Genomic DNA, 20,597 nt, shown 5'->3' with positions numbered 1-20,597 from the left:
AAGCATAAAGGTTGAAGCCGCAGAGCTTAAGCATCGAATCAGGGTTTCGGGTCGAAGTATTCGTGATAGTTTTAAGATAGCGATAGGTTGACGGTGTCGGGATGAGTTTAGGCTTTGGGCTTATGGTTCAAGACTTGGGGTTAAGGGATAGCTTTAGGGTTTTGCTGAGTGTTGCTGTTTAGTATTCAGGGTGAGGATAGTCTTGATGAGGTGGGGTAGGATTTTGTAGTTAGGGAAGAGCAGTTAGGGTGGTAGAGGTTAGGGTGGTAGAGCAGAGGTGGCGGCTTAGATTGGGTCTTGTAGTGTAGCGGATCCTTGAAACATAAGCAAGAAAACTCTTTGGAATAAAGGAATATTCAGGAATGTCATGTTTTTTCCCTTTCATTTGAATGCACGGATACAAAATAAAAATCCTTTCCAAATCGGGGGTATTTGTAGCGCACAAAGTAAAAGTCAACATGGATGCTGTCTGCGCGGAGAAGGCGGCTTTGGCGGCGGCTTTGGCGGCGGCGTGATGAAACCAGTTGAAAGACAGCAAATTTAGCCTTGTTTGTCCGTCTGTCACGCGCAATTTTCCGGGCCGGCGTTTAACGGTGAGGCTTCATTTCTCTTCATTGGCGCGGGAACGAGCTGACAGCTCTCCTTAGAGGACGTCGACACAAACGTCTCCGACGGGATCAAATCATTTTCACCGCGTGACGTACTCGCACACAAACAGCATTGAGGCCTCAAATTGACTTGACGGAATTTTTTATTTTCTTTCTCCGCGTTGTCAACAAAACGATTTGGTGAGCCGACAAGTTGCGGGAGTCGATAAATATGCTGCTGCATCAAAGCAATTGGATAAGGATTTTCAAAAATACAATCTTTTTTTAAAGGTAGAAAACCACAAGGTAGTCATACTTTTTGAGAAAAACAAGTTTAACAAAAGAAAGAAAAAGTATTTATCAAGTACAAAGTTTGAGAATAAATATGTATTTTTCTACCCTTAAAAAAAAAAAATAAGGTTGATTTTTTTAAACTTCTCTTTGAGGAGGGGAATAAAGCTTACATTACAGGAATACGTGCACATTGACTCGAGAAAAAGTGTTTTTTAAATAAAATGATATACTCATGTAAGAATAGTCAAGAATATTTATTCTAGGAACAAATGCATAATGAGAACATGCTTCTTTTCTCCCCAACATGTTGTATTTATTATTTGCTTGGTTGTCTTTTGATTTTTGGTTGTCCCCCCTCTTGATCAAAAATCCTGAGTTTGCCCTGTCCGAGACCGAGTAAAAATACCTTTGATTTTGAGACCCGAGATTGATCTCGGGAACGAGAAGAGCACCTAACGCCAACGAATTTCCAGGGTCCGCTGCAATAAGATTTCATTTCGAGGAATAAGGTGTGCAGCAACAGATACAACAACAAACATCACTTATTATTAGAATGAAGCTGTTTGGTTTTTGAGATCAAATCCAAAATGTAGCAAATCTAAATGATTCTTTATAAGCCCCCAACCGCCCCCGTGAAGTTTTGTGCGCGGCTGTATCCCGCGTGGGGCACATTTGAAAGACTTGTGATTGGCCCGGTGGGGGAACAGGCGCGACAAACTCACCAGCGCAGAGTTATTTGTCGCTGATTGGCTCAGTGCCGCCGCCGCCTGATTCATTTCCTTTCATCAAGCCTTTCGCATCCGCCGAGCTCCCAAAACACAAATAATTCATGTGCCGCTGCCATGAAATGCGTCGCATCCGCATGACGCCGCCGACGCCCGAGCGGCTCGCTTTAGATCGTCTTTGCTGGCGTGTGCAGCGTCCCGCGGGGAAACCTTTGACATTACCATAAAAGCAAATGTATGTCCGATCACTGTGCTGTATGAACTAGGAAAGGACAACGGGGGACGTGGGGGCCGGGGCGGGGGTTCTGGAAGGGCGGGAAAACAAGCAAGCAACAACAAAAAACTTTCAGCAAGTCGAGCGTGAGAAGCCAAGCAAGCACGTGAAAACACGACCGTGTCCACGCATGAGCACAAATGGCCTGCTTGTCATTTATTTAAAAAGCTTTTACCAGAACAATTCTGCCTAGCAACAGGTGACCGAAACAGGGCATGACAGACAAACACGTTTTTAATAAGGGATTACGAATCTTTGTAACGTATAGTGACAGGCCGGGCAGACATGCAAATTGCAAAAATACATGCATAATTGACAACCATTAAAATGCACCAAAAAAACCCCAACCTAGAATATAATTTTTATTAGAGTTAAAGTTAAAGTTTATATTTGAAATTTGATGTCTATTTCAAGATAAAAAATGTTAATACATAAGAAAAGTATTTTTTAGGTGAAATATTACAACCTGTACTTTGTCATTGAAAACATGCATAATATTGCTAAAGTCCTCCTTTTCTTCTCGACAAAAGGGGACAATATTACATTTATAGTCAAAATTTGGGTGGGGAAAAAACTTTTTTTGAAGAAAAATGTGATAATAGGATCAATGCGCTATCGTGTATTTTACCAACAAAAAAGTAAAATTGTCTATTTTTAAAGGGTGAATGAAAATGATCCAAAAAAAACTAATTTCATAGTAATAAAAAAATAATAATAATAGTAATAACTATAATAAATATATTTAATACAAATAAATATTGTTTATTTTCAGAAAAAAAAAACGATGTTCCCTTGCTATAACGCAGTTCACTTTTCACGGCCACGCTGTTTTGCATATTTTTGGGGTGCAATTTGGCACGGATTTATTTTACACTAATGTACATATTTTATCAAATTGATGAAGGTTTGAACATTGAGAATGTTTAAACAAGAGAGAAATGTGAGAAAATGTAAATGCCTCGATGAGAAAAGTGTGGTGAGGGATTTTAGATTCTTATCATTTATAATAATAGATAATAATAAAAGATTTATAATAAATACAAAACATTAAGCTAACTTCTTCGCGGATTTCCTTTATTGCGGGTATTTTTTGGAACCGAACCCCTGCGGAAAACGAGGGAACACTGTATTACAAAAACCAAAATGGACTTTCTCTGTTTTGAATACAGGTGCAAAGGATTCGGGTTCGGGAGGCTAATGGGTTAAGGTTTGGTAGAAGATCAGGCTTCCGGGTTTGTTTTCGGGTTATTTGAGGTTACTGGGTTTGGAGAAAGGGACTTGTATAAACTAGACAATGACAGAGGTCAAAGGTCAGATTGGGTAAAAGGAGACCGCTTCGCATTTGATGAGGACGAACCCGTCTACAAAAAGATGACAAATGAGCCCGCAGTCAACGGCGCGTCCGCCAGGAGCGCCACAACCCGAGAACATCGTCCCGGCGGACGCGCGTCGACCAGCCGCTCGTTGCGGCGCCATCCATCACACTGGCCGCCGGCCTTATCGCCAAAAGAAGCAAAGACGGGAATTCCTATTAGCTGCTGATGATTATCACATGACGTCATCCGGGAAAAAACGCTCGCCGCATATAAAGATCAAAAAAGCAGATAACCGCTTGGGCTCCACTTTTGACTTTTTGTCCGTGGGAAAAAGACAGCAGATTTGGAGAGCAAAATAGAATTTACTAGAGAGAAAAAGGAAACATTTCAGTAAAAATGCTTAGATCATCGAAATATATATATATATATATACATACAAATACATACAAATATATGCATATTCATATATATATATATATATGATTTAAAAAATCAACTCCCTGTGTTTACGTCGCCATATCAAAAACGTGCCAACTGCATCTGTTGGTCCAACGTTGGCAGATTGTGCAGCGTTGATTTCGCGACTTTCTCGTACAATTAAACATGAAATGCAATTTGTCCATATGCACACATTTAAAGGGTCGCCACAAACATGCACACGCACGCGCGCGTAATTAAAAGCACACACGGCAAGCGGGAAGGTTGGCGAGCGTCTGAGTCGTCAACGAGTGTTTGGCCGCCAGCTCGCAGGTGCTTCTTCTTCTTCTTCTTCCTTTTTTGTTTGTTTATTTCAACACAGACCAGAGGAAGCACTAGAAACGCAGAAAACGCCGCTCGCCAGCCAAAAGTGCGCTCGTCGATGCCACGAGTACAAATTTGGTGGCGGCCAATCATACGACCATCTGGAGACGACCGTTGATCGTATTTGCTCAACATGGACGGCGTGATCGGCAACAGGACGCAATTGGCTTTGTGCGCTTTCATTTTGAGAAATGTTGCCAAATTTGACAAACTGGGAAGATGCGTCACGGCGAGGAGCAAACTTTTGAGATTTTCTCAGACGAAAAACTCAACGATCTCCAAACAAGCACGCTTTCAAGAAGATGTCCAATCAAGTTCTTGTGATTGTACTGATTTCTTGTTGTATTGTTCGCGTTGTGTTTATTTGTCGCTAATGTCTTGTGTTAATGTTGTGTTGTTATTGCTGCATATTATTTTGTTCTTGTTGTGTAAAACGTGACGACCTGACAGGCGTCCGTCCCCCCTGACGCGCGGCGGCGGCGTCGGTGAGTTGAGGGAAGCTGACGGCGTGCGCGCGAGCGTGCACGTGGGGCGCATGATGGGAGAGTTTTTGGGGGGGTTTTGGCGTTGACAAGCATCCCGCGCCACACTTCTCAAAATGGAGGATGAATTATGAAAAGGCGCGGACGCAGATGGCATCGGCGTGGCAGCTGTGCTAAATTCTCCCAGCATGCATCTGCCGTGTTTATCGCCACCGCCGAGCCAAGTGGGAGCGCAACTGAACGGAAATACGCCAAAAACATCTGTGCGTGCTCCTCACAGACCGCACACACACACACACACACACACACACAATTCCTAGTGGGGAATTATGCATTTCCGAGCCCCAACCAGAACTCAAATAAAATCTAAACTCTAAAACCAAATCTAAAAGTTTTAACCTTTTAAAAAGAGGTCTTGAGTTGTGAAGACTGGCCAAAATCTCCCCACAAAGCACCTGAGGGTCCCCACAATGATAGTTAAAACCCAGAATATGGTCCTCACAAGATGACACAAAAAAGAACACACACACACAGACGACATTTTTGGGGTGGTTTGTTTTTAGTTGTTTTGTTAGTTATTGTTAACTAAAATAACCTTGCTTTGAACCCGCTAACCCCAGCTTGACTTGAAACTATACTCAACAAAAATATAAACGCAACACTTTATGTTTTGCGTCCATTTTTTTTTTGTGAGATCAACTCAAAATATCTAAAACCATTTGTTTGAAATATTGTTCGCAAAGCAGTCGAAATCGGTGACGGTGAGCATTTCTCCTTTATATAAACAGCAATTTCAATCTAAGGTATGCATTTTGCCGAAGGTAGAGATTTTGACCGGACCTTCTTACGGCGGTGGCGCATGTTGGTGACGTCATGGCAACGTCGGCGCGCACAACATACCGCTGACGTCGCTAATGCGGTTATGACGTCACTCGTCGTCACGTAGAACAAAATCTACGGGAAGCGATTCAGAGGAAAAAAGTCTGCTACGAAAGCGCAATTTAAATGTTGTTCATTGTCACCTGCAAAAGTCTTCTGTATTTATAATTGTTCTTTAAGCAATCAATAATAATTCGAATTCTATCCAAACACCCGATTATTCGCTAGAACTTTCAGTAGGGTATCTGAAGAGCAAAATATTTGATAGCTGCAGCCCAAACGAGTTCCTTGGCCACGCCCCCGATCGAATCCAGCGCGCGGGGACCCCGCAAGCCATACTGCAAATGCAACATTTGGATTTGAGATTTGCACAAAAAATGGTGTAAGTACATTTATTCTTTCATAGTTTTTTTAAAAATCCATTTAGCTTCTATAAAGGCAAATTGTTATTATTATTTTTAAACCCACTTCATTCTATAACGGGATACATATTGTTATTGTGAAGGGATGCCGTTTATATCGTGATGTGAATTTTGGCCCTACCCTAGAACCCCCCCCCCCCCCCCCCACAAATATGGCATTGTGTATGAAAGAGGTTTTGGATATTTCATGAGACCTGAACCTTTATTTCAAATTGACATATTGATGACTTTCCAAGTGAGAATTGTCCACAATCCTCGTACCTTTTACGGCCGCGCATGTCATGATCGCGGAGTCAAGCGTGACGTTTCAAAGCTTAACGCAAACCTGCGGCAAATAGAAAAACAACGACGGGCGTCAGTCACGTCGCTTCCCCGCCGACCGCCGTTTTGATAGCGCCGCTCGCTTCTTTTTGAACAAAAAGGCCGCCGAGTAAAAATAAGAGGCGTCGTTCACGCCGACTCCATTTTCATCCCAGCGGGGCGCTGAGCGTCTCCCGCAGATCGGTCGTCGGGCTAAGCGAGAGCGGCTGAAAGACTGGCGGCGACCGAGCGGGAAGATAATGGACAATTGATGTTCTCTCGGCGAGGCCCGTCTTGGCGGGATTCAATTCTCTTAATGGCGGCTCGACCTGCGCGGCTGTTTGAAAGCCTGATGTGCGTGTGAATATTTGATGATGTCACGGCGGCGCGCTGATGTCACGGGATGATGGCGACGTCACGGCCACTTCCTCTCACAATGAGGTCGTCCTGTTCCAAATCAATACATTGAATTTGTTCGCAGGGAAGCAAAAGCAGTCAAACTGACAAGAATGTTTGAAGGTTTGCAAAATCAAGGAAAAACAAAAATGACAAATGTTTTGTCTTGAACAAGGAAAAGACTTGAAATGATTTTTCATCAATGGAAATCCTTTCGGAGACAAGGTCGTAAAAGAGGATTGTACTCGCTTGCTTCTCAAAAAGAATAATCGGCATTAAAGCAATATGAGCTTCGTTTCATTTAAGCAATCAATGACTTTCAACGTCACTTGTTTTAGCTCAACATAAAACGGATTCAAGAATAATCCACATCAAAGTTTGCAAACTTCCAGAGATTTTTGCAAAACAAAAACTGGGACTTTTGACGCGCGGCTCAACACAACACAAATGTTTTCCAAGAAAGATCATCTGCATTTGCGGCGCTTTTCATCAGAACACGAGGCACGAGGTCGACTTTTGCTGATTGGCTCAGGACCGAAATGTTACGCATTAAGGTTTTGCTTGAACTGGAAATCAACAACTGCGCTTAGGCTTTTTCTGGTTTTTAACTAGTCTGCAAACTAGTCTTCTGTATACTAGCAGTTAGTATGTATGTATTTATTGCGTAACGTAACCTACTGCTTTTGGAACGTGTAAACGTGTAGCTCGTGACTCTGTGGAACTTTCGTTGCTTGAATGTTGTGTTTGTTGTTTGGTTTTATAATTTTTATAATCAATTCGTTTTTTCTTTATATCCATGTTTGAAATAAAAACTGAATTTTGGGGGGAATGAATTAAAGAAGCAAATATGAATGCAATTTTAGACGGCGTCTCAAGAACGACAAAAACAAACAGTCACTTCCTGTTTTTCTTCTTCTTCTTTTAAATTACTGGTGGATCGCATCTCTGCGGTGTATTGCGCCACCCACAGCGGCGGAGTCCCCTCTCTCATTATTCGCAAAAGAAGAACGGATGGAAACGGGCAGAAGTCGCATTTTCAGTCAATTGGCTTAAACATTTAGAAATAATTGGATGGAAACCCCACTCATGACGATAAAGCGTAAACCATGACTTAAGTTGTTTGAACTGAGCGCAAAAAGTCTTTCTCAAGAAGAAGAATCCGCATTAAAGCAGACGATTTGTACTGCATGGCCATGTTAGCAGCTGATTCCCTCCTGCCATCTCCGCACTTCAGCCGTTTCTCAGCTTTCAAGCATCCTCAATTAACCGGGATAAAATCCGCATACCCCCCCCCCCCCCCTCATGCCCCCCCCTCCCCCGTAGGCTAATTACACCGTCAGCCGCTTGTTGTGGAGATTGTTTGATGAAATATGAGCGCAATAAAAGTCGTATTAAAAGGAAGCGCTGTGCGCCGGCGGAGATGGCGTCACATGGCCGGCGTTGTCATCTTCATCATTCCCGTCACGAGCTAAACGGCGCTGTTGACGGGGGGCGGGAGACAAGTGTCGGCACCGGAGGGGGATCGCTCATTCATCCCCCAAATGTTATTTCTATGCAAATGAACGCGGACCGAATTCCAGGCTTGCGAGAGTCCCGCCGGTTGCCACGGCGACCGTAATCTCATCATCATCATCGCAGTCGAGTGGGCCAAAAGAAGCAGAAGCGAAGCGAAGCTCGTCGAGAGGCTACCAGATGAAGGAGGAGAAGAAAATGAAGAAGACGAATCTCCGGAGGAAGCCACCAACAACTTTGGACCGACCAAGACATCAAAAATGTTCTCAAACCAAAATGGCCGAAATCTTGTACAATTTTGCTCTTGGGACTTTTTCGTTATGAGACATGTCTTCCTAATTTACAGGCAATGTGTGACTGCTTCCAGGGGCAATTTGTTGTTTGTTTGTTTGTTTTATTTGTATTTCGCATTTATGGCCAAATTCCAGTAAAATGGCAAAACTGCAATGACTCACTTCCTGTTCAATCGTCTCGCGAGTCCTTGAGACTTTTTTTCATGATTAGAAATATCCTCGCAGTTTCGTGTTGAAATGTCTATTCTCTTGAATGTCCTGACTAAAACCGACAAAAAATAGTCGATTTCCAACCAAAATGGCCGACTTCCTGTTCAATTGTTCCTTGCGACTTTTTGGTTCACAAAATGCCAAAAACTGCTTTGGGGGCTCAATTGTCAAATTTGCCAAATGGCCCTCAAATGGTTGTTTCAAACCAATATGGCTGACTTACAGTGGACGGCACTCTGAATAATATATTGTATTTACAGTATATGATATCATGCAAAGGCGGTTGCAATTCAAAAAATGATCAAACGTTTCCGTATTGACGGAAAAACGACTACTGAAGTAGCACTAAAGAACTTTTCAACCTTAATCAAATATTTTCATAACTGATGAAACAACTTCAAACGAGTTGAATGGTACCTTTGCCACGGCCTGAGGGGGCCTGTGTCATTTTTATTGGTACTAAACAACTTTGCTGCGGATGGTAGGAAAACTGCTGCCACACCAAAAAACGACAAATGTGCTGACTGCTTGACGGCATACGTCACTTCCCCCTTTTCACCATTCGTTTCAAAGACGGAAGTCAATTTAAAAAAAACACACCATGTCCTCATGGGAAATGCGATCTTCCTTTAGGCATAACATTACCACTTTTGTCCATATGGCGTCGCCATAATCAACATATACTGAAAGTTTCTTATTGTTGCTTTAAGTACTATGGTTTTTTTTTTGTTCTCTAAAATAAAGCCCTCTCGAGTAAATTAGGCTTGATACTAATATGCTGGTTTAAGTTAAGTTCATTTAAAAAATCATTTTAAAAAACAGAAGTTCGAATATTTTAAACGATACAAACTTGTTTAAGAATCAAAATGAAGAATGATTAGGAACCAGAATCGAATCAAGGAACCGCAATCATCATGCCTATCCAATTTCATGTTGATTGTTTGCCAAATGGCTGCGACAGACCACAATGGCCGACTTACTGTTCAATTTTGTGCTCGTGTCCCTGAGACCTCTGAATGCAAACGGGACGATGGACATGTCCACCAAATGATGATTGGAGAAGCTGATGCCTGGGCCAGTTTTTCAATCCAGATGAATGGTGAAATGTATCCTAAGATGGCTGCTTCTGGTCAAAATGGCCGACTTCCCGTTCATTTCCCGGCACTGGTCCTTGAGACTTTGCCGACTGAAAATGGCGCTGCGGGCAAATGATTCTTTTTTTCTACTTTGCCAGAATCCTCATCACATTTTGATGCCTTGTTCTGCGCACCTCAGATGGAAAACAAAGCCGGTCAACAAGTTCGCTTTTGAAAAAGTCGTAAGCAGCCTCGGACCGCCGTGTGCCATCAATGGAAGAAAATTGCCATAAAAACATTTTTAAAAAGTCTGCGGGAGTGATGGCCGCCGGGCGCCGGGCGCCGGGCGGCCTGTGCGCTACCTCCATCCGGACGCTTTCAATATTAACGACGGCTGGGGGTGCGGCTTGTGCGGGAGAACGCATGAAAACAAAAGCTGCTTTATTCCAGAGAAAACTCAGCACATGAAATATTTAGTATTGTTTTATTTGACACGCGCGCGCGCGCACGCGCGCGCGCGCACGCACGCACACGCAGGCTTTCTTCCTGCCTCCCATGATTCCACTGGGCTCTCCTGCCAGGAAACGCTCAGCCTGGAGCGCGTGGCCCGTCTGCGATAAAGACACGGCAGCACAAGAAGAAGAAGAAGAAAAGTTTGCTTTGGAGTTGCAGCGCTCGCCTTCCCTCTCTCTCTCTCTCTCTCTCTCTCGCTCGCTCGCTCGCTCTCTCGTCGGCGTGCAGCAGACTTCTTAGGAGATTAGAAGCTTTTAGGCATTTTGCAGCCTCTCCCGTCTCAGCTGGGGTCTAAGTTAGGCTGCGGTGACCCCGCGGGGCTTTCGCAGCGCCACTTGGCCGCTTGCCGTGATCAGTGGAGAAAAAAATGGCCGGCTTTCACAGCCAATCAAAGAGAGGCAAGAGCGGCCACAAGCTGACTTGAGGAGGGGGCGGCAGACGGAGGATTTTCAAGCAAGTTTGAGGGGAGCTTCGGGAGCCCAGAAATTCCGTCTCCGTCAATCTCCAGCGCACGGGAGACATTTGGCCAAGATCGGATTCCTGCTTCAAAAATGGCTGCTTCACACTAAAATGCTCTTTTCCCGCCTGCTTTACTTGTAAACTCGTTACGTGAAGACTTTGCAAATTTGATTCAGTTTGTCAAGTCATACTTTTTGACACTCCAAATACCAATTATACTGCTCATGATAAAACATGACAACCACATTTTGCAGTGCTCAGTCAAACTGCATTTTGGGGCTGAATTTAAAAAAGAAAAAGAAAAAAATTCCCTGTAAAGGCTCTTGAAGTCGCTTGAAACCAAAATGGCAGACTTCCCGTGCATTTCCATGCACGACTTCTTGAGACTTTTTGAGAGTCTGCTCTGTAAGCGTGCCGACCAAATGTCATGTTGCTGAGTGACATTGGCTTTCGGGGTTTGAATTTAAAAAAAAAAAAAAATCCAGGAAGTGCTCCCAAGTCTCATCAGACTTCACGTCGAAAGGCTCCACCCACTTGCAATGACCAGAGTGCTAATGTTTTGCCGTTTTGGCCTCGTCCATCTGGCGAGGACACAAAATCTGCTAACAATTGGACAACATCTCAAGAAGGAGCTTGTCTTTAATCGACCACTTCAAATGGACACGATGAGTTTAACGCTTTCAAGTACGAATGGAAGACTTACTGCGTCTTTTCGGCTTCTTGAGACTTTTGTTGTTTGGTTGTGAACCATTTATTTGAAGAAAAGCTTTGGAATCAGGTCCAAGTCCGACTTCAACACTCTTTTTGAGCCCCAATGGGAAGCAGAGGTACGAGACAGATTACGTTGAGGAATGTTGCAAGGTTTTCCAGGAGCAACGCAACATTTGGTTGACATGTCGATCATTAAAAAAAACAAAACAAAAAAAAAACTCTCATAGACCCTGTACGGTCGAGAAGTGGGGCATTTTGTTTTGAAGCAACCATCTCGGATTTATGCTTTTGACGGACGTGAATTTGACCGAATGTACAAGCATCAGAAAGGAAAATATTGGTAATAATTTGATATCAATCACTTGGCGTGAGATACGATTCAAGAACCGTTCATTTGATTCTGCTCAATTTAATGCGGTCACGTATTTTAAATCAAAACCGTTTTTCCAAATGAAATGGGTTTTTGTTACACACCCACTCGAGAGTATTCAAGTTGTGTTTTGTTACCTACGCCACAAACTCGATGTTGGCGTCAAGCTTTGGTTTCAATCTTGATCATTTTGAAGCTTCTTAGAAAAGTCAACCCCGACTTCAGTTATTCTGATTAACATCAAATCGGGTGGACAAAATAAACCAATAAGACGTACATTTTGGTTTGAAGCTCCAGTTTTTGTCTCTCATAACGTGTTATTTCCGAAGCAACCATTTTGGGGGAATTCTGACAAAGAAAGACAACGCTAAACCCTTGACATTTGTTGCCTCGTTTTAGCCGTTCAAACTGCATTCCGCTTTAACAACAAGCATAATTCAGCGGGCTTCTCCGCGCGAATGCAAATTTTAACGTTGTGCTTCTTGTCGTTCTTGTCGCTCTGTGAACGTTCGCAATATTTGGACCGTGTTACGAGAGGGTCAAAGCGCGGATTCTCTGGTGACGGATATAAAATGTCTGCACAGCGCGTTCTCCTCCACACTAATTTGCTTCCCGCTGCGGGGACGCTCTGCCTTTGATGCGGCTCGCTTTCAAAAAGTAAAACAAGACATGAATTTAACATCGCCGCTGTTTATCTATTCTCAAACGCCGAGGAGAAGAAAAAAAGAAATGTTTCGCTTGGTCCACGTCGCCGGGAACAATTTAACAGTTCAAAGTGCTTTTAATGCGTCTGTGTGGCTCGCCTCGAAAGGATTTGCCAGCACTTTTCAAAAAGACGCAGATACAGCAGAGGTGTTTGATGTGCCCGCGACCGTCTGAGCGCCCCGACGGCTCTCCACGCCGTTTAGCATCCATTTTTCATCAGCCGCCTTTGAACAAGTTGCTGCCATCCGTCGCTACGCCAGCGCCGCCGGCCTCTTTGGCTTCGCTGGCGTTGTCTGTGATCCGCCTCGCCGTCGGACCGTCGCCCTGGTTTGGACGCGTCCCGCCCGCCGAACCCTGGAGGAGGAACGCCGGATTTCCGCACAGGGCCAGGAAGGCTAGAAGCAGGATTGGGGAAATACTGGCGGGATGTGTAATGGGAAGGAGATGTGGATAAAAGTTGTGAAGAACACGTTTGGGAAGATTTGAGTTGCAAAGACAAAAGTATTGGGACACCCGCAAGAAGGTACATGTGAAGAAAAGGTGGACAAATGCTTTGGAAGTGAACGGCAAAAGTATTGGGACACCAAAGAATAATGTGGCCAAAAGTACATGGCAGTATCAAAAGTATTGGGACACCAACAGGAACTGAAAAGGAGACAAAAGTATTGGGACGATGTGAAAATGTGGAGTTTTGACAAAAATACTGGAAAGTGAAATGTGAGGAAAATGTGGAAACAATTTTGGGACAACTACAAAAAAGTCAAAAGGACAGAAAATGTAGACCCGATTATTGGGACATACAAGTAGGAAGTGAAAAGTGAAAAGAAATGTGGCGTTTGGACAAAGGCATTGGTTTAATGACAAAAATGTCTAACGTGAAGAAAATATGGCCAAATATCAGACAAATGTTTTGGGTCACACGAGGGAGAAAATGGAAATATGCTCCATTTGATCAAATGTGGGGAAGTATAAGACTAAAGTATTGAGACACATGCAGGAAGTGAAAAGAAAACCATGTGGACAAATCAATGAATTAAGCAGATGTCCCGATGGGCATTCACACCTCAAATAGGGGAACTTGTATTTTTTTTCTAAACAAAAATATTTTATATTCCTGTATTAGGACACCTACAGCAATTTAAAAGATGATTAGGTCCCGTTAAAATCCAAGTATGGAATGATCCAGCTCTCCAACATGGATCGTTGGAGAAAGGAAATCATCTCAGTCAGCCATCACCTTGGGTGTTAAAACAAAATGGCTGACAGGAGCAGAATACAACGCAGCTTTTGATTGACAGGATGCCGACACGGACCAAGTCCTCGTGGATCTGGACCAGCGACCTGGGTCTACCCCTGTCAGTTACGTCAAGAAGAACCTTGACTGACTTCATGATTCCAAGCAGCCTTTCAGGAAAGCAGAAAAAACGCTGCACCGCTTTGACTTTCTGCACAAGATCAACAAAACATGTTGAATTGAGCTAACCGAGCAGTGGCGGTCTGCGACGATCGTTAGTGGACACTCCTCCTGTGAAATGAGGACATGAGAATCTTCACGAATCTTCACGTGAGACGTTAGGACGCTGGTGAAAGCAGACAATAAGTACTGCTCGGCTCAAACCTCCAACTTCAAAAAGAGCATATTCTGTTTTTTTTGCGCGTTTACATGAAAGTGTTATTGACTATGGAGGACCAAAACTGCCAAAATAATAAATGAATGAATAAAAGTGGAAAGAAAAACATGTAAAAATGTATATATAATTCAAAGCTTAACCCAAAACACGCTTAGGACCGCCCCCTCATTTGAATAACATTTCGACCTGTTGGGTCCACTATCGCAACGGCTACATGACAAAGATCTTTTTTTTCCTCCTACTCCAAACTTTCTAAACTACTGTTTTGTTGATCACTGCCACCTTTGCACAAAAGCGGCTATACATGAGCGTCATTTATGTATAAACACATGTTGACGTTTGTTTGCGACCTTGAATTAGCGCTGACATTGTTTCTTTGATCGCGCGTGCGCACAGTAATGACTTTTCCTTTTGGCGGCTTTCATCAAAGTCTCCCGTAATCCTCCCCCGCTTGACTTCATCAAGGAGGTCAAGGGCCCGGTGTGATTGGATCTGGGTCAGGGTCAACTCCTTCAAGCCTCTTTTCATTCTCCCGCCGAGGATCATCTGCATGCAACGCAGGAGAGGAAAAGACGAGGAAAAGGCCAACCGACGCCGAGGCGATGATGCAAGCGGCGGGCAAGACGAGCGCTAGCTGAGCGCGAGAAGCCGTTAGCGATCCAGCAACAGGAAGGCAAACCCTGCGAGGGTTCAGGTGGGGAGCCCCGGCCTGGGAAGTTAGGGGGGTGGATCATCTTCTTCTTCTTCTTCTCCATGGGATGTCGTGACGCCACCGCCACTTCCCCCTCCTGTCAGAACCGAACCCCCGAGGCCAAGAGCAGCCATTAAACACGGCAATGGAGAGTCTTCCGAGTGTTTCAAATTGAGTCATGCAAAGGATTCTATTGATTTAGATTAATACAAGGCTCTTATTTTTTTCATGATTTAGTTTAGTTGAGTAAAAGGGAATTCGGCATGTCAATTGTGCCCGGGTCCGTCTCGACGACTACCAGAATCATGACAGTTCCGCTCTCGCTATTAATCTGCATATGAGTTTGCGCTTAAGCTCCTCCTCCATGAACAGACAGAAAAACATAATTGCCAGGAAAGTGAGGAAATATCATGTGCAGGATGCTTTTAAGTTCAAGAAAACGGTGTGTGCTTCAAATAAATATTGAACAGCGTGTCACTTTTGCCCTGGATCGAGTCGCTACAAGAGTGACATGCGACCCAGTGCACATTAGAAAGGAAATACGGAGGAGGGGCTTGTTATTCAACATGCAAGGGTATGCAAACGACATTTGGGTAAGGATCCGATTCATTCAAACTCACATGAAGAGTTGGATTGATTTGAAATAATTGATGCCCCTGATTTTTATTTTACTTTTTGTAAATTGCCTGGAATTATTTTTCATACCAAATATCTAAATGATTTTGATCGTATATGACCCCCAGATTTTTATTTTATTTTATTTTGTACCTCTTGGGAGCAATTTGTATTTGTCACAATTGTCAGTCAATAAATTCCAAAATATTCTGGAAATATTTCTCAGACATCATGATAAAAATGTATTGAAAAAAAGATTTATGACCACAGAATGATCATCTTTCTTTCTTTTTCTTTTGAGACCAATTTCTCAGACGTCAACAAACAATCGTATTATTTCTGACACTTGTTTTACATTTTGGTAGCAATTCTGTTTGCACTTGTCCCCACTTTTTTGTGGATTAACTCCCCAGTGTCAGAAATTATTTCTCATACATCACAGTATGAGTTCTATTGATTTTGAATGATTTATGACCGTCGACTTTTCTGGAACAATTGTTTGCAAATGATATTTATCTTAATGGCTCATCTTCACATCTGTTCGGAAATATTTCTCAGATGTCACAATAAGAGTCCTATTGATTCGGAATGATTTATGTTCCCCTCCCCCTCTTTTGATTTTTTTTTAACTCTTACTGTTTATTAGCATTTTTGATTGTCGTCGTCACAATTGTCAATGTGCCATCTTCGCAGTGGTCTGGAGTAAATTCTTGGATGATTCTTTCTCGCTCTTGAGGAGCAATCCTGTTTGTAATTCTTTGTGTGCCAGCTCTTAAACAGTCTGCAATTATTTCTTAAAAGTCACAAATAGAATCATACAGTCTTTGAAAGATTTTTGACCCCCTAATCTGTTTATTTATTAATATACAAGTATGTTTTTTTTTTTAAAGAGAATTTCAGTTTTTACATGTCACAGTTCTCAGCCTAACATCTCGAAAACAGGCTGGAATTAATGATTTTGCGGCACAGCAAGAATCCTGTTGATCTTGAATGATTTATGACCCGATTTCTTGCTTTTTGGTAGCGATTCTGTTTGTACTTGTCACAATTCTCAGCGGAGCATCTCCACAACTGTCTGGAACAAATTCTCAGACGTCGCAGCAAGAATCCGAATGCTTTTGAATGATTTAACACCAAGGGTTATTTCAGGACTTGGGGTCAAAGTTGACCCGCTAATGAGTGATGACACATCCGTCACATGAGCCACTTTGATAGTTCGCTTGTTCGCGCTTCATCTCGCTGTTCTTACATCATCATCTTGTCTTACCTGGCCTCCTTTTCCTCCTCCTCTTTTTCATACTCTTCTTCTTCCTCATCTTCTTCTTCCTCAGTGAACACGTAAGGGGGAAAAAACACAAGGCAGCTTTCTTTTTATCTCTTGACACTTGAAAGAGAATCCATGTAAAATTTAACACGGCTTCTCCGCCAGCAGCAGCGATTCGTCCTCGCCGGGGTGGGAGGAGAGTGAAGCGGTTGGGCGAGGATGAGGAGGGTGAAGGTGGGGGGGTGGGGGATGCAAGGTAGAGGTGAGGAGAAGAAGGGTGGCAGGTGAATCGGCAATTCCCGGAGCAGCAGCGCTTTGTGGTCGTAGTAGCAACTTGTCACAGCACAAAATGAAGCGCGAGGCCGGTAGGGTTGCGAAGCATTGTAGGAGTTGCGGTTTTTTTTTTTTTTGGGAGCGGTTGCTTCTGTTTGGTGGGAATGATGAACAAATGGAGAAATCCAACAAAGCTTTGAACTGAAACCCTGTTTAAAACCCTACCATGCCATAAAAGCCTAATCCTTCCTTTAAAAATGTATTTGAAAACTCAAACCTGGTTTAAAATGTAATTTTTGATTGATTGAAACCTTAACCCATATTGCAATTGTTAATTTTACACCTTAACCCTGACATGAAATTGTAACCCAGAACCTTATTTTCCATTGATGTGTTCATTTCCATGGCTGTATCCATCAGAAGTTATTAATTACTTTTTTAGTACAAATCAATCACCACAAGAAAAAAACAAACAGTCACTCAGTGGGAAAAGATTAATTAAAGCAGGTTGAAAAAGGTTGAGCTAATTCAATACAAAAATATTTTTTTCCTCCTGTTTGTTTACTCTCGTACCTTGTCGCCAGTTTCTTGAAGAGCACTCACAGTGACGGCTGGTCGATTATGCGTTTCGCATATTAATGCTTCATTTAGAGAAGAAGAACGAAAAACAGAAGAACGAAAAACAGAAGAACGAAAAACAGAAGAGCTGTGCGGCTCTTGTCCCAAAACATACCCCAAAGCATTCAAATCAAGTTGTTTTTTTTAACCTTTAATTATTTGATTCAGTGATGCTTTAAATTATTACATGATATGGCATTGTTACGTATTATCTTCAACGTGTCCCCTCAGGAGGAGTTTGGACTTATCAGACTTCTTCGGATTGTGGCTTTTGCTTTGCAACTCTTCTTTCCTTTCATATCCAAGTCAGTTGACCCGGAAGTAGTTGGCAGAAAGGTTGCTAGGATTCTAAAAATACTTACTAGGTTTCTCCTAACCACCAACCTTTACCAAAGGATCTTACCCATAATCCTTTACGGCAACGGCATTTAAAGCAGCAAGCCACCAACAAAGTATTTTCAAAACCCATAATTGACACCGTAAGACAATAAAATGTCAATTTCACATTTAAATCATTCATTGCCATGGACGTTTATATTCGTCAAATGGAATCTCACCAACAAATATATATATATATATATATATATTTTTTTAAAGAACATTCTTCAACAGGTAGCCTCAGCCTAGCTGTGATATTCAGATTTGTAAAGCACCGGAACGATGGAAATAAATACACCAACTTAGTTTGCAAAGATCAAAAGGAACTCTTTTTTTGTCTTCGGAAAATAGTAATTTTACGTCAGCAATACTTGCCGCCACACAATAATGCCGGAGTAAATAATTTTTTATTGTTATTGTATTATTATTTTTATATTATTATTATTTATTATTTTTTTTTTTTTAGCTATGTACTTTTTTTTTTTTAATCTCTCCTTGATACCGATGGTGTGCAATATCCCACGCAAGTCTTCATGTAGGACAACTTTTGACAAACCTTCAAAAAAGAAGAAGCTCCAGGAGTTGTCGCTTCACTGGTCTGATCTTGCCTCTCTGCTCACCATGCATACCACCACCCGCAGTCTTGGTTGCAGCACTTTTGTCAGCGTCATCATTTCCAAAGACCTTTTGCTCCAACATCTTTTCAATTTTCTGCCCAAAGGACCGGAAAACTCTGCAACAAATAAAACTCGCATTACTCCTCCGAGTGTGGTTTGCAAAGTTAGCAAATGATAATGTAGACGATTGCAGCACATGACGACTTATTCAAGAAATCTTTGTAAAGGTAGAATGTTTGATACTTTTTGCATTTTGTCATCTGAGGAATCCGGATGCGCAAATGAGTCCAATTAGTCTCTCGATGGGGAATCGGCCTTCTATTTGAATGTGTTGCGCGTCAATGGAAGCAGAATCGGCCGAGAGGCGGGTGAGAGCCGACAGATGCGGTTTGCACTTGTTTCAATGTAATTGTAAATCTCGCAGGCGTGAAGGACCAAAACAAAATGCATCATCGCAGTTGCCACGGTGACACGCTTCGGATCCACGGGTGCCTTGAAAGGGGCAAAATCCAGGGTTGATGGTAATAATGCAATTGTACTTTGACTATTTTTTTTGTATATAGCTTGAAACCCCAATTTAAAATCTGAAGTCTTGTTCCAAACACTAACCCAGTGTTACAAAACTCATTTGATCCCCTAATCTTAGCTTTAAATCCTAATTAGAAATCTTAACTCTAACTTTGTAGTCAATTTTGAAACCCTAAACTTGGCTTCAAACCCAAATTTGAAACCATAAACCAGATTTGAAAGCTTCATTTCAAACCCATTAACATGGCTCTCACTAGAAACCCTAACCCTGGCCTAAAACCAAAATGTGAAACCCTAAACTTGGTGCCACACTCCAAGTCTTTCTTTGGAACCATGAGCCACGCTCGAAACCTTCTTTTGAAAGTCGAAGCCTGGCTTGAAACCGCATTTTGAGGTGTGAAAAAGCAGCTGCAGTTTGCGTAAGGTCTCACTGAAGTGACGGTCCAGATGAAACAAGACCGCCGTTGCCACGGCGACACACTTCGGCCCGTGAACCAAAAAATGGAAAAACAAGGGCAGCTGTTATTCTTATCCCAAATTACCCCGGCAACGGCTAACCAAATTGTCCGGGCCGGTCCGGCCAATTAGGTGCGGGCGGAGTGGCTAATGGGGAGCCAATTACGCAGACCTTCTCCCCATTAGCCTCCATTTGCAGCCAGGAAATGTAGTGGCGGCGGATGGACCGGCCGTGACGTCCAAATCACATTAGTGCTCGCGGAGCACTCAGACGCGGTCCGCGTCGTCCTCATCTCAGACGCGGCCGTGGCCGTCCTCGTTCCGTCTCACGCGTAAAAAGCGCCAATAAAAGCCCAGCCTTTCAAAATCAGCGACTGGCGATGCGAGAGGTGATAAGAAGAAGGAGTGACCTCAGTCAGGGAGGACATGTGATGTCGTTAGCGTGTCTATATGTTGTCTTTAGTGCACAACTCGAAAAAGGAGCTTGGATTCATTTCACAGGGACGAGCAAAACTTGCTTCAAATCCAAATTTCAAACCCGAGCTCATGTTTGAAACCCTACCATCACTTTCAAAAACCTCGTTTGAAACCCAAACCTTTCCTTTGCAATTCGAACCTAAGCTTGAAACTCTAACTGGCAACCCTAATAACCTCGGTTTCAAATTCATACTGGAGACTTTAAAGTGAAACCCAAATTAGTCCACATCTAAAATATGCAGATTGAAGCTGAAACACGGTCCCTCGCTTAAAACTTTAAAATGAGTCAGGAGTAAAAAGTCAACGTTTGTTTTTAGAGACTTTGCTATACAGCAAGTGTACGTGTTTGTGTGTGGCTATAACTTTGTGCTGTGTGTGTGTGTGTGTGTGTGTGTGTGCGTGTGTTTCCCCACAGTTGTTGCATTAATAATGAGTAAGTGTAGCAGATTAAAAATGGAGGCGAGGTGAGGAGGAGGCGTCTTCTCCACAGGTGGAGGGAAGATGAATATAAAACACTGGCATAAATACACACGTGCGCGCGCACCCCCACACGTGCGCGCACACACACACAGGCACAAATTATAAACAGAAAGCAGCTGGACAAATGCGAGGACAAGTTGATCTTGGAAGGACCCCTGGAAATGAGAAAATGGCTGCAAAATGGCAGAATTTTCAAACTCGCGGTATTAAGAGTTTTCTGTTTTATGGCAAATCATTCCATTTT

General features: G+C 42.8%; 1 long non-coding RNA gene across 2 annotated transcripts in view; it reads right to left on the bottom strand.

Annotated features, from left to right (window-relative positions):
* LOC147167763 (uncharacterized) overlaps positions 1-20,597 on the bottom strand; it is an 81,498-nt gene that overhangs the window by 23,807 nt on the left and 37,094 nt on the right. For both annotated transcript variants that reach the window (XR_015096324.1, XR_015096323.1), the window contains one exon: positions 18,352-18,528. This is a non-coding gene — a long non-coding RNA (uncharacterized LOC147167763). The remainder of the gene's footprint in view (positions 1-18,351; positions 18,529-20,597) is intronic.

Source organism: Leptonotus elevatus, chromosome 10, assembly GCF_054856555.1.
Source record: "Leptonotus elevatus isolate MCC_2025b chromosome 10, RoL_Lele_1.0, whole genome shotgun sequence".
NCBI lineage: Eukaryota > Metazoa > Chordata > Actinopteri > Syngnathiformes > Syngnathidae > Leptonotus > Leptonotus elevatus.
Note: the sequence above shows the minus strand (reverse complement) of the source record. Positions and strands in the feature narration are given on the sequence as shown.